Source organism: Pseudophryne corroboree, chromosome 8 (assembly GCF_028390025.1).
Source record: "Pseudophryne corroboree isolate aPseCor3 chromosome 8, aPseCor3.hap2, whole genome shotgun sequence".
In the NCBI taxonomy this organism is placed as follows: Eukaryota; Metazoa; Chordata; class Amphibia; order Anura; family Myobatrachidae; genus Pseudophryne; species Pseudophryne corroboree.
In genome coordinates, this window is record NC_086451.1 from 337205772 (window position 1) to 337219114 (window position 13343).

Here is a 13343-nt window from a genome sequence, read left to right on the forward strand (position 1 = left end):
TTGAAGCATCCCCAGCATCCTCTAGGACGTATGAGAAAATACAGTATAATAGCATACTGATCACCAGTCAGTGTGTACCCCCCAGTTATGATAGTAGCAGATGAATATTATACACTCTACTTAAAAATACATTGTCCACCCGCCACACCCACCTGGTTGGAATTTGAAGTAGGTGGATGTTATATAAAATGAAAAAATAATACTATAATATAGTACACTGGAAGACCTCATGTTTTTCTCTGTGCACGTCCCAGCTCGTCTCTCAGCGTGTCTGACATCAACGTGTGTCATGACAGTTCACACGCACAGTATTGCAGGACTGGAGACAGTTGTCTACTCACTGACAGTGTGCAAGGAATATTCAGCCCACCCAGCTCTCAGACAGTTTTGTTGGAGCTTGTGGTCCGCTGGAAATACCCTTTAAACCGTCTTGTCGGTGGGCCCCCTGGGACCAGCAGAGCCCTAAGCAGCCACTTTGGTTGCCTTGTGGTAAATTCGCTACTGAGTCATGCTCTAGTCCAGTGATGGCTAACCTTGACACTCCAGCTGTTGTTGAACTACATATCCCAGCATGCCCTGCTACAGTTTTGTTATTTGGCCATGCTAAAACTGATGCAGGGCATGCTGGGATGTGTAGTTCAACAACAGCTGGAGTGTCAAGGTTAGCCATCACTGCTCTAGTCCGACACGGTTTGCAATGCCAAAAAATTGATTTTTTTTCTGCCACCAGATTGTCTTCTGTACATGCTGCTGCTGCAGACAAGAATCAGTGAAGAAACTATTCTTCCTCCTCCCTCCCCTGCAGCCTGCTGAGCTATCTCCTCCCCACTGTGCACCCATAGTGGTGAGTGAGTGCATCCACATTTCCAGCGCTGCATGATTTACTGATATACATAATTACAATAAAATATATTCTCAAAACCGTTTTCACAGACTTTAATATTTTCCTGGCACACAGCGGTTACGGGCAGCTTGTGTGGTGTATGGTATGTTCTGCTGTGTGCAGAAAACCCCTTAGAAGCACCAGATATTATACAGGTGGGGAATACAATATAGATAGACAGAAATGAGCCCAGCTAAAGGTAGAGGCATAACTGAGCTGTGCAGCCTCTGCAAAAATTCTTGCCACTTTACAAACAAAACAACAAGGATTATGAATAGACTATTCACACTATTTAACTTAACTCTAACAGTTTGCTGTAGGAACATACAGGGCCTGAGGGCGGGATGTACTAAATGGAAAATACGGTAAAACCCCCAGTTTACTGCATTTTCCTAACGTACTATCCCTTGGCCATCAGGTCAGCGCTGCGGCGGGGTTTGCCAGCTTTTGCTGGCGATACCCCATAGAAGCCAATGGGCTTCTCTCTGCAGCACTGTGTGAGGGATCCGATTGCATCCCACCCAGCATGCCTCGCGGGTGGCATTCATGTGACCGGCGGTCGGGAGACCGACAGTCACATGACCTCCTCCACCATCCTGACCCCTCACTATCCCGATGGTCGGCATGTCGACCAACAGGGACTATTTCCACTCGTGGGTGTCCACGACACCCAAAGAGTGGGAATAGAACTCGTGGTGACCTCAGGTCGCCACCGAGCCCGCAAGGGGTTTACTGCACTCGCCCCTCCCCGCCGGGATCCCGGCGTCGGTATGCTGCCGGGGATCCCGGCATCGGTAAGATGACCGGCGGTCTCCTGATCGCCGGTCAGCCATACTACACCCTGCCTCGCGCCCGCCCGCCTCATCAGTGGAACAAAGGTTACTATTCGAACCTTTTCGTGGTACCGAAGCCGGGTGGTTCGGTACGGCCAATTCTGAACTTAAAATCTTTGAACCCTTATCTCAGGGAGTTCAAATTCAAGATGGAGTCTCTGAGAGCTGTCATCTCAGGACTGACGGAGCGATAGTTTCTGGTGTCCCTGGACATCAAGGATGTGTACCTCCACATTCCCATCTGGTCACCGCATCAGGCATATCTCAGATTTGCACTGTTAGACGATCACTATCAGTTTCAGGCGCTACTGTTTGGCCTCTCCACAGCACCAAGGGTCTTCACCAAGGTGATGGCAGAGAAGATGGTCCTCCTCCGTAAGCAAGGGGTGAACATAATTCCGTATCTGGACGATCTCCTGATCAAGGCATCGTCCAGGGAGAAGTTGTTACGATCCATGCTCTCACGACACAACTGCTCAAGGAGCACGGTTGGATCCTGAACCTTCCAAAGTCTCATCTGGCGCCGACAAGGAGGCTGTCTTTCCTGGGGATGATCCTAGACACAGAAGTGCAGAGGGTGTTTCTGCCGGTGGAGAAAGCATTGGTGATTCAAACAATGGTCCGGGATGTCGGTTCATCAGTGCATCCGCCTTCTGGGGAAGATGGTTGCCTCCTACGAGGCTCTACAGTATGGAAGGTTTCATGCTTGATCCTTTCAGCTGGATCTCTTGGACCAGTGGTTGGGATCTCACCTACACATGCACCAGAGGATACGTCTCTCACCGAAAGCCAGGATTTCGCTCCTCTGGTGGCTACAACTACCACACCTTCTGGAGGGCTGAAGGTTTGGAGTTCAGGACTGGATCCTTCTAACCACGGATGCAAGTCTAAGAGGTTGGGGAGCAGTCGCTCAGGGGGAAACCTTCCAAAGAAGGTGGTCGAATCAAGAATCCCTTCTCCCAATAAACATCCTGGAGTTAAGGGCCGTATACAACGGCCTTCTGCAAGCAGCACACCTTCTACAGGATTGGGCTGTTCAGGTGCAGTCAGACAACGTGACCACAGTGGCCTACATAAACCAACAAGACGGAACGAAGAGCAGGGCTGCAATGTCAGAGGTGTCAAGAATCCTCCTCTGGGCAGAAAGACATGCAGTGGCGATGTCAGCAATCTTCATTCCGGGAGTAGACAACTGGGAAGCAGACTTCCTCAGCAGACACGATCTCCATCCAGGAGAGTTAGGACTTTATCAAGAAGTTTTTGCAGAGATAACAAGTCGTTGGGGACTTCCTGAAATAGACATGATGGCGTCACACCTCAACAAGATGCTTCGGAGGTATTGTGCCAGGTCAAGGGACCCTCAGGCAGTAGCGATGGACGCCCTAGTGACACCGTGGGTGTTTCGGTCGGTCTACGTGTTTCCTCCTCTTCCACTCATATCAAAGATATTGAGAATCATAAGACGAAGAAGAGTGCGGACAATACTCATTGTTCCCGATTGGCCTCGAAGGGCCTGGTATTCAGATCTTCAGGAAATGCTCACAGAAGATCCGTGGCCTCTTCCTCTTAGAGAGGACCTGTTGCAATAGGGGCCCTGCGTGTTCCAAGACTTACCGTGGTTACGTTTGACGGCATGGCGGTTGAACACTGGATCCTAGCTGGAAAAGGCATTCCGGAAGAAGTCATCCCTACTCTGATAAGGGCTAGGAAGGAGGTGACGGCGAAGCATTATCACCGTATCTGGAGAAAGTATGTATCTTGGTGTGAGGCCAAGAATGCTCCTGCGGAAGATTTCCATCTAGGCCGTTTTCTCCACTTTCTGCAGACAGGAGTGGATATGGGCCTAAAATTAGGCTCCATTAAGGTACAGATTTCGGCCCTATCAATTTTCTTTCAGAAAGAATTGGCTTCTCTCCCGGAAGTCAAGACTTTTGTAAAGGGAGTGCTGCACATACAGCCTCCTTTTCTGCCTCCAGTGGCACCATGGGACCTTAACGTGGTGTTACAGTTCTTAAAATCTCACTGGTTTGAACCTCTTTAAATGGTGGAATTAAAATTTCTCACTTGGAAGGTGGTCATGTTGTTGGCCTTGGCATCTGCAAGGCGGGTGTCCGAATTGGCGGCCTTGTCTCACAAGAGCCCCTATCTGATTTTCCATGTGGATAGAGCAGAATTGAGGACTCGTCCTCAATTTTTGCCTAAGGTGGTTTCATCGTTTCATATGAACCAACCTATTGTGGTGACTGTGGCTACGGGGGACTTGGAGGATTCCAAGTCCCTGGACATAGTCAGGGCATTGAAAATTTATGTAGCCAGAACGGCTCGGGTTAGGAAAACAGAGGCTCTGTTTGTCCTGTATGCAGCCAACAAGGTTGGCGCTCCTGCTTCTAAGCAGACTATTGCTCGCTGGATCTGTAACACGATTAAGCAGGCTCATTCTATGGCTGGATTGCCGTTACCAAATTCGGTTAAGGCCCATTCCACTAGGAAGGTGGGCTCTTCTTGGGTGGCTGCCCGAGGCGTCTCGGCGTTACAGCTTGCCGAGCGGCGACTTGGTCGGGTTCAAACACTTTTGCCAAATTCTACAAGTTTGATACCCTGGCTGATGAGGACCTCATGTTTGCTCAATCGGTGCTGTAGAGTCATCCGCACTCTCCCGCCCGGTCTGGAGCTTTGGTATAAACCCCATGGTCCTTATGGAGTCCCCAGCATCCTCTAGGACGTAAGAGAAAATAAGATTTTAAACCTACCGGTAAATCTTTTTCTCCTAGTCCGTAGAGGATGCTGGGTGCCCGTCCCAGTGCAGACTATCTTCTGCAAGACTTGTATATAGTTTTTGCTTACATAAGGGTTATGTTACAGTTTTGATCAGTCTCGGGCTGCTGCTGTTTGTTTCATACTGTTAACTGGTTTGTATATTCCATGTTATACGGTGTGGATGGTGTGGGCTGGTATGAATCTTGCCCTTAGATTAACAAAAATCCTTTCCTCGTACTGTCCGTCTCCTCTGGGCACAGTTTCTCTAACTGGGGTCTGGAGGAGGGGCATAGAGGGAGGAGCCAGTGCACACCCATTCTAAAGTTCTTTATAGTGCCCATGTCTCCTGCGGAGCCCGTCTATACCCCATGGTCCTTACAAAGTCCCCAGCAACCTCTACGGACTAGGAGAAAAAGATTTACCGGTAGGTTTAAAATCTTGTTTTTTCCGAGCCACATCCAACCGAACACTAGACCTAGCATTTCGCCAAACACACCTAGGGACCAAAGAAGACCAAACCATTTTACACTCAGGCAAAGCCTCAGCGATCACATGCAAGTCCCCGATGATAACCGAATGCAACTCCAGAGCTGTCAGCTGACCAATATCATTGCTCCCTAAGTGTAACGAGGAGGTAATCGGTTGGTGGGGGGTTCCTCACATAGACATGATGGCCTCACGCCTCAACAAGAAGCTGCGGAGGTATTGTTCCAGGTTGAGAGACCCGCAGGCAGTGGCGGTGGACGCACTAGTAACGCCATGGGTGTTCACGTCAGTGTATGTGTTCCCTCCACTTTCACTGATACCAAAGGTTCTTCAGCTGGTAAGAAGAACAAAGGTTCTGGAAATCCTCATTGCTCCGGACTGGCCAAGGAGGGCTTGGTACGCAGATCTGCTAGATCTTCTGTTGGAGGATCCAAGGCCCTTACCTCTTTGGGAGGATCTGCTACTGCAGGGGCCGTTCGCCTATCAAGACTTACCACAGCTACGTTTGACGGCATGGCGGTTGAACGCCAGATCTTAGCTCAGAAGGGTATCCCGAGTCAGGTTATTCCTACCCTGATTCAGGCTAGGAAGGGGGTAACGTCTAAACATTACCATCGTATTTGGAAAAAATATGTTTCTTGGTGTGAATCCAAGAATTTTCCTGCGGTGGAGTTTCAACTTGGATGTTTTCTCCTTTTCCTGCAAGCAGGTGTGGATATGGGCCTGAGATTGGGCTCCATCAAGGTCCAAATCTCTGCTTTGTCCATCTTCTTCCAGAAACAATTGGGGGCTTTATCTTGTAAAAGCCCCTACCTGATCTTTCATGAAGACAGGACAGAACTTAGGACTCATCCACAGTTCCTGCCTAAGGTTGTATCGGCTTTCCATATCAACAAACATTTTGTGGTGCCAATGGCTACTGACTCCTCACTTGGTTCAAAGGCCTTGGATGTTGTGAGGGCTTTGAAGATTTATATGAAGAGGACGGCTCGTCATAGAAAAACTGACTCTCTTTTTGTCCTCTATGATCCCAAGAAAATTGGGTGTCCTGCTTCTAAGCAGACGATCTCTCGCTGGATCAGGTTCACTATCCAGCATGCCAGTGGCGTGCGGTGAGGTTAGTGGCTGGTGAGGCACTACAGCCATAATGCCCGGCGAATCCTGCCGATGACCCCTACCGCCACCGAGCCAATGCCCGCTACTGCCCCTGAGCCGATGCCCGCTGCCACCGCCAATGGCTTATAAACTTGCCCACAATCAACTGACCCAGCCCTCCGCCACTAATTTGCATCTCAGTCCAATGCCGCCAGTGCCCGCTGCCTGCCTGCTCATCATACTTGAGATATATTGTACATTTTTATAGAAATTTTTTTTTGTGTTTGGGAAGGGAGTGGGAGGAGAACATAAATGCAATTCTGTTGTCCAGGAGAAGGAGCTGAATGGGTTAAAAAATGTAAAAAAAAATTGTGTGAGGTCCCCCCTCCTAAGTAGGCTCTTTGAGCCATTCCTGGTTGTTTAAATACTGGGAAAAAAATTGGACAGGGGTTCCCCATATTTAGACAACCAGCGCCGGGCTCTTAGTCCAGTCCTGGTTCCAAAAATACGGGGGACAAAAGACGTAGGGGTTCCCCGTATTTTTAAAACCAGCACCGGGCTCCACTAGCCAGGGACATAATGCCACAGCCGGGGGGCACATTTATGTAGGTCCCTGCGGCCGTGGCATTACCCCCCCCCCCCAACTAGTCACCCCTGGCCAGGGTTCCCTGGAGGAGTGGGGACCCCTTAGATGAAGGGGTCCCCCCCTCCAAGCACCCAAGGGCCAGGGGTGAAGCCCGAGGCTGTCCCCCCCATCTGTGGGCGGTGGATGGGAGGCTGATAGCCATAAGAGTGTTAAAAATAGAATATTGTTTTTTGTTGTGGAACTACAAGGCCCAGCAAGCCTCCCCTGCTTGCTGGTACTTGGAGAACCTCAAGTACCAGCATGCAGGGAAATAATGGGCCCGCTGGTACCTGTAGTTCTACAACAACAAAAAATACCCAAATAAAAACACAACACACACGCCGTGACAGTAAAAATGTATTACATCACACTTACACACTCACACATACTTACCTACATCCCACGCCGGTCACGTTCACTTGTCCAGTAGAATCCAATAGGGCCGATACCTGTAAAAATGAGAGACAGATTACTTACCTACATCCCACGCCGGTCACGTCCAATTGTCCAGTAGAATCCAATAAGGCCGGTACCTGTAAAAAAATTAACATTAAACTTCAATCCACAGGAAGGGGGAAAAGAGAAGAGAGAGAGAGAGAGACTCTCTGACTAACCTGCTGCTGGCTGTGAGTGGGAGGAGGTTGGGGGTGAGCCGCAAAACCGCTGCTGACAGCGGGAGGGCGGAGGAGGACGGGGCGGATGGAGGAGGACGAAGGGAGAGACGGGGGGAGGACGGGGCGGACGGAGCCAGCTGGAGCCAATGGAGAAGGACGGGGGGAGAACCGTACACCGCTGCTGTCAGCGGGAGGAGGTCGGGGGAGAGCCGCAAACCGCTGCTGACAGCGGGAGCGCGGAGGAGGATGAAGGGAGAGACAGGGCGGACGGAGCCAACAGACAGGCCCGGCGACAAGGGGGGGTCAAAGGGGACACCCGTACCGGGCCCCGACGTTGTAAGGGGCCCCAAGGTTCTGGGGTAACCATGACTGCGGCAGTGTGGCGGCTGCGTGGATTTAGAGGCAGTGCGGTGCAATAAATGTATTAAAATGTATATGGATCGCGCCTGGCCGCCTGCCTGCCGCAATCGCACGGGGCGCCCCTGACCCTATTCTGTGAGGGAAAGTTAGTTGCTGGGCAACTAACAGCTGTCAATCATTACCTCAGGGCCCCCTGCCACGCCCCTGCCAACACGTGCTGTTACTTCCCATCTCTGCTCCCGGGTGACAGCCGCAGCTTCCTGGAGCGTCTGTCTACAGTTTGGTGGGGAGTTATCACGCTGACCTTGACTTGCTGGCTGCTGCTCCCCACCATTGGTTTCTGACTCCAGACCTCGTCCTGCCTGTGTCACCGGAGCATTCCCCTCTGCTTGGAGCATACAGCTTCCCCAGCTCCCTCCTGCTGTGTGCCTGGAAATGCTTCACGCTGCAGCTCTCTGCCTGTGCGGTTCTATGGCGTCCCAGACACTCTCCAGGGACCTTTCAGCATCCTTGGCCAGCTGGAAAGCAGCAGTGGAGACATCACCTGGACACTGCAGCCTCAGTGACCCCTGGGTGAGACCTCCTGTTATATTTGGGCATTACTTTCCATTCTCCTTGTTGGGCTGTGTGGCTCTTTAGCACACAGTAGAGGGATTTCTGCTAACTACATTACCTGTGCCCCCAGCTCACCCATACTGTCCTCTATTAAAGTAATTCTCAAAGACTTTTTTGGCTATGCCCCTAGCAGTTAATCCACACCCCCTTTTTGCAGCATGACCTCTGCGGGGGGCATTTATATTGCTCTCACTGTGAGCAATATTGTCTAGAAACGGCCTTGGGGACCCCCCACCGCCCTATGCCACCAGGTCACCTGTCTCGATATCCCCGTGTGTACAAAGGTGCAGATTTTGGGCCCACTGTTCTGGGTGCTCAGTCGTAGTGCGGCATATTTTTATTACATTGCATAGCAAATATTATCTGTTTTATACAATATGCAGTGTAATAAAAAATATACTGCACTACTGCTGAGCACACAGCTAGCACTATCTGCACTTGGAATAGAACTTCTCTACATGGTAGTGACATTAGTGGCAGTGACAGTAGTGGCCTGGAGGGGGCCCACAGAGATATCAGTGTACCGGGCCCCAAAATTTCTGTTGCCTGCCCTGCCAACAGAGAGAGAACCGCACACCGCTGCTGTCAGTGGGAGGAGGTCGGAGGAGAGCCGCAAACCGCACTGACAGTGGGAGGGCGGTAGAGGACGGGGCGGACGGAGGAGGACGAAGGGAGAGATGGGCCGGACGGAGCCAGCCGAGGAGGACGGGGGGAGAGCCACACACCGCTGCTGTCAGCGGGAGGAGGACGGGGAGAGCTGCACACACTCACCGCTGGGACCAGCCGCGTCTGGGTGATTGGACAAGCGGATCCAGCACTGGATCCACTGTCCAATCACAGGTGCCTCGCTGACATGGGGGTGATGTCCCTGTCAGTGAGGCACTTTTTTCAGTGCCGCTTTTACGCTTTTTTTGAATGGGCTTTTAAAGCCCAGTGCTTGGCCCCGCCCCCCGCTCTGTCCCGTCTGCATTGTGTTTGGGAGGCACTGCTATCAGTGCCTCCCAAACACATATAAGCACAGAAAATTATTAGAATTAAATAAAGAACATACTTATGACACAGAATATGTGTCATAAGTATCTTCTTTATATTATTTTAATAATTAATCACAGGGGAGGCACTGCCTCCCCTGACTGCACGTCCCTGCAGCATGCGTATTCTATGGCAGGATTGCCGTGTCCTACATCTGTTAAGGCCCACTCTACTCGTAAGGTGGGTTCTTCCTGGGTGGCTGGCCGGGGTGTCTCGGCTTTACAGCTTTGCCGAGCGGCTACTTCGTCTGGGTCGAACACGTTTGCAAAGTTCTACAAGTTCGATACTTTGGCCGCTGAGGACCTGAAGTTTGGTTAATCAGTTCTACAGGAGCCTCCGCGCTCTCTCTCTCCCGTTCTGGGTGCTTTGGTACATCCCCATGGTACTAATATGGACCCCAGCATCCTCTAGGACGTAAGAGAAAATAGGATTTTAATTACCTACCGGTAAATCCTTTTCTCGTAGTTCGTAGAGGATGCTGGGCACCCGCCCAGCGCTTTGTTTCCTGCATTGGTTTTATAGTTCAGTTCTACCTGGTTCCTAGGTAAGTTCTGCGTTGTTTACTGTTTCAGTACTGTTTCAGCTGTTGCTGAGTTTTCCGGCATGTTAGCTGGATTTATCGGTTGTGTGAGCTGGTATGAATCTCGCCACTATCTGTGTAATTCCTTCTCTCAAAGTATGTCGTCTCCTCGGGCACAGTTTCTAGACTGAGTCTGGTAGGAGAGGCAGAGATGGTGGAGCCAACCCACACTGTTAAACTCTTAAAGTGCCAATGGCTCCTGGTGGACCCGTCTATACCCCATGGTACTAATATGGACCCCAGCATCCTCTACGGACTACGAGAAAAGGATTTACTGGTAGATAATTAAAATCCTATTTTTTCTTGTTTAGAAGTTTGCAGAACTATATGCTCATATTTAGACTTGTTTCAATCAGCATAAGAAAATACACATTGTTTTATGTAAATGCCAAATATCCACTGCATATATACGTGTGTGTGTGTGTGTGCGTGCGTGCGTGTGTGCGTGCGTGTATGTATGTATCTATCTATTGTATCTGTCTATCTGTCCGTCTATCTATTGCTCTTTATATATTACAGTATTTGATGGGGGCCGCCAATAGTTTGTTGCCCAGGGGCCCCCACATACCTTAATACGGCCCTGGATTCTGTATATCTTGTACCTTTGCCCCAAAGGTCATACGATCATCATCTGTATTTGTCAGTTCTTTATCACCACTTTCATATACAGCTTAGTTATCTGGGACTGTAACCCTTTGGGAGATTTCACACCTTCAGCTATAATGGCAAGCTGAAAGTTACTGCAAGGCTTCTCACCCACTTAGGCAACACAATCTCTTAGGTAGTTTCCCAGTTTTGATATTTCAGTGCCTTCTTGCACAATGTGACATTTAATGAGGATACCTCCGTTTTCCAATTGCTGCTGACAGATATAATCCTTATGGAACACCATACTTTGTTCAGGCAATTCACTGTTTGTTTGCTGTTCCTTATACCAGTCGCTTTGCATCACTCTTCACTTCAGCCTTTTCAGGATCAACCTGCAGTAACTGTTTCTTGAGTTTTTGTGTTTCTGTTACACTAGATTAATTTTCTCACCTCAAGATGATCTGGAGAAAGGTACATCATGCTATCAATAAAGCTTCCTTCCGTTCAAATTTTTTTGCTGACAAGCAACGAAGACCTTTCAAGCTGGGTGACATGCCTGTAACTTGCTTCACCGTTTACATTGTCCTTGTTATTCCTTGCCTGTTCTTCACTGTTCTTTCTCCCACTGCTCAGCCTGCAAGTCCTAATACTAGCGACGCTGTGTCAGTAGTACCAACATGCACGGTGCCCCACCTGTTCCTGCTCTGCCTGTTAACTCTCCATGTGTCATTCCTCATTGACAATCAGCCTAAATTACTCCAGCTAATCATTCTGCAGTCTCCAGTCAATTTTTTGATCCCCTACTGCTAGAGGTTTCAGACCTGGCGACATCCTAAGTACCGATGTGTGCATAATGCACTAATGGAACAACGGGCAGTTGTTGTAGGTGAGAGACTCTCATGTGGCCCTAGGGGTCTCATACAATTGTATGGGAGTTCCATAACAACCTGCAGAGAATTCTGTTCTGCAGTGGTTTCTGAAACAGCAGTGATTTTGGAAGCTACAGTATGCCGATTTCTGTTCTCCTCCCGATATACTGCATTTCAAACAGAGAATATGCATGCCTGCACTGTCATTTACTCCTAATTTGCATTAAAATACAGGTGTGAATGACTTCTGCATTCCTTCTCAAAACTTTTCCCCTTTAGTATACCACATTGAAACTAAGTTTACTTCTTATCACATCACAGCCTTCAAAAGAGTAGTCCATTTCAGGGCCATTCACTGTTAAAAGTCATGCCACAAAAAACAATCCAGTCTGTGTCTCAGCTCCTCAGCTGCTAGACGTTAAAGAGTGGCAAGACGTAAAGCTGTAAGGAGACTTCAGAGGAAATACAAGCACACTTGGCAGCTCAACAAGAGAGACAAGCGGCCACTCGAGACAGAGAATCACTCAATACAAGGCCAGCTCACCAATCTGCTGATTTATTTATTTACAGTTTCTTCTATAGCGCAGCATATTCAGTTGCACTTTACAATTGGAAACAACAGTTATAAGACAAACTGGGTAATAACAGACAGACATAGCGGTAGGAAGGCACTGCTCGCAAGCTAATGCAAACTCCTTGCTTTTCCTATGGCCAGTTGTGTGTGGCACGTTCAAGAGTAGGGACTTCCAACCAGTGACATGCGGTGGGGTGAGGCAGGTGAGGAAGAGCCTTTCCTGTCATATTAACGTTTGCGCCAGCATTTTGACTGTAATAAGTATATGAAAAATACAAAGAATATGTTAAAAATATCTTCTTTGTATTATTCTAATCATGTTTATAGTCAAATCTCTGAAGTAAAAAGTCTATGACATGTGAGGCAGTGCCTCACCTGCTTATCTTTTCCGCACACCTCTGATCAAAATCCACCAAATTTCCATGAGTTTATACTGCTGCATCTGTGTATAATTCCCACATGCACCCTTTGGCTCATATATTGTGTGTAAATCTGGCTCTGGTACTAGCCAGTGCCTCCTGAGAAATTTACTTCACCGCACGTCCCTGCATCTAACAGCCTTTACATTCTGGCTCCTAATGGAAGAACAAACATTGTTTACACCTCAGTGTTGAGGTAACAGTGTCTAAACACTTCAAAGAAATGCTAGATAGGTCCTTTGAGCAGCTAAAACCATATTAGCAAAAAGTGGGGACCTTTTCAGGACCAATGGAATGGAGCTATAGGTGAGGAAAATGCAAAAAACTGAAGCCTGCAGATGTACTTCAAGGTCCGTTCTTCAACCCAGGCAACGCCATGTATCCCAGCTAGTAGTAAATAATAATATAATCGGAAAAAATTTGAATTCAAACAGCATTAATCCTCAGACTCAGTAGATAAATAATTATATTAGAGTTGAACTTATATCAGCATCACAAGAATAACAGAAGACTATCAGATGCTTAGATGGGCTTAAACCACATGGTTGAGGGCTGACTTGGTCATCTGGTATGCTTTTACCAAAAGCTAGTGTTGGAGGTTTGGTTTGTTAATGCTACTTAAGACTCTGGCTTCAGGACTCGGGCCTCTTTCCCTTAAGAAAATTCTCAAGGAAGGTGTCCCTTGTGTTTGTGTAATTAGGTTTTTGCCTGTTTTCTTTAGAACTTTATATATTTTTCTCTATTGCCTTATCTCATCTATTTCTCTATCTGCTTTCATTCATCTTATTTCAATGTGTTGTTTATCTCTCACATTGTAATCTAAGCAGTGCACCCAAGATGGCAGCCTCGACTGTTACTATCAAGGGTAGGATGACCAATGCATGGATGTGATGATTTTGTAAGCATCATGTACAGTATCTTGCTTTAGTATTCAGTAGGTCCCCCATGATGTGTCATATCTTACAGATCTTTCTTATTCAGCTCAGCTTAAACTGTGTACTGCACCAAACATG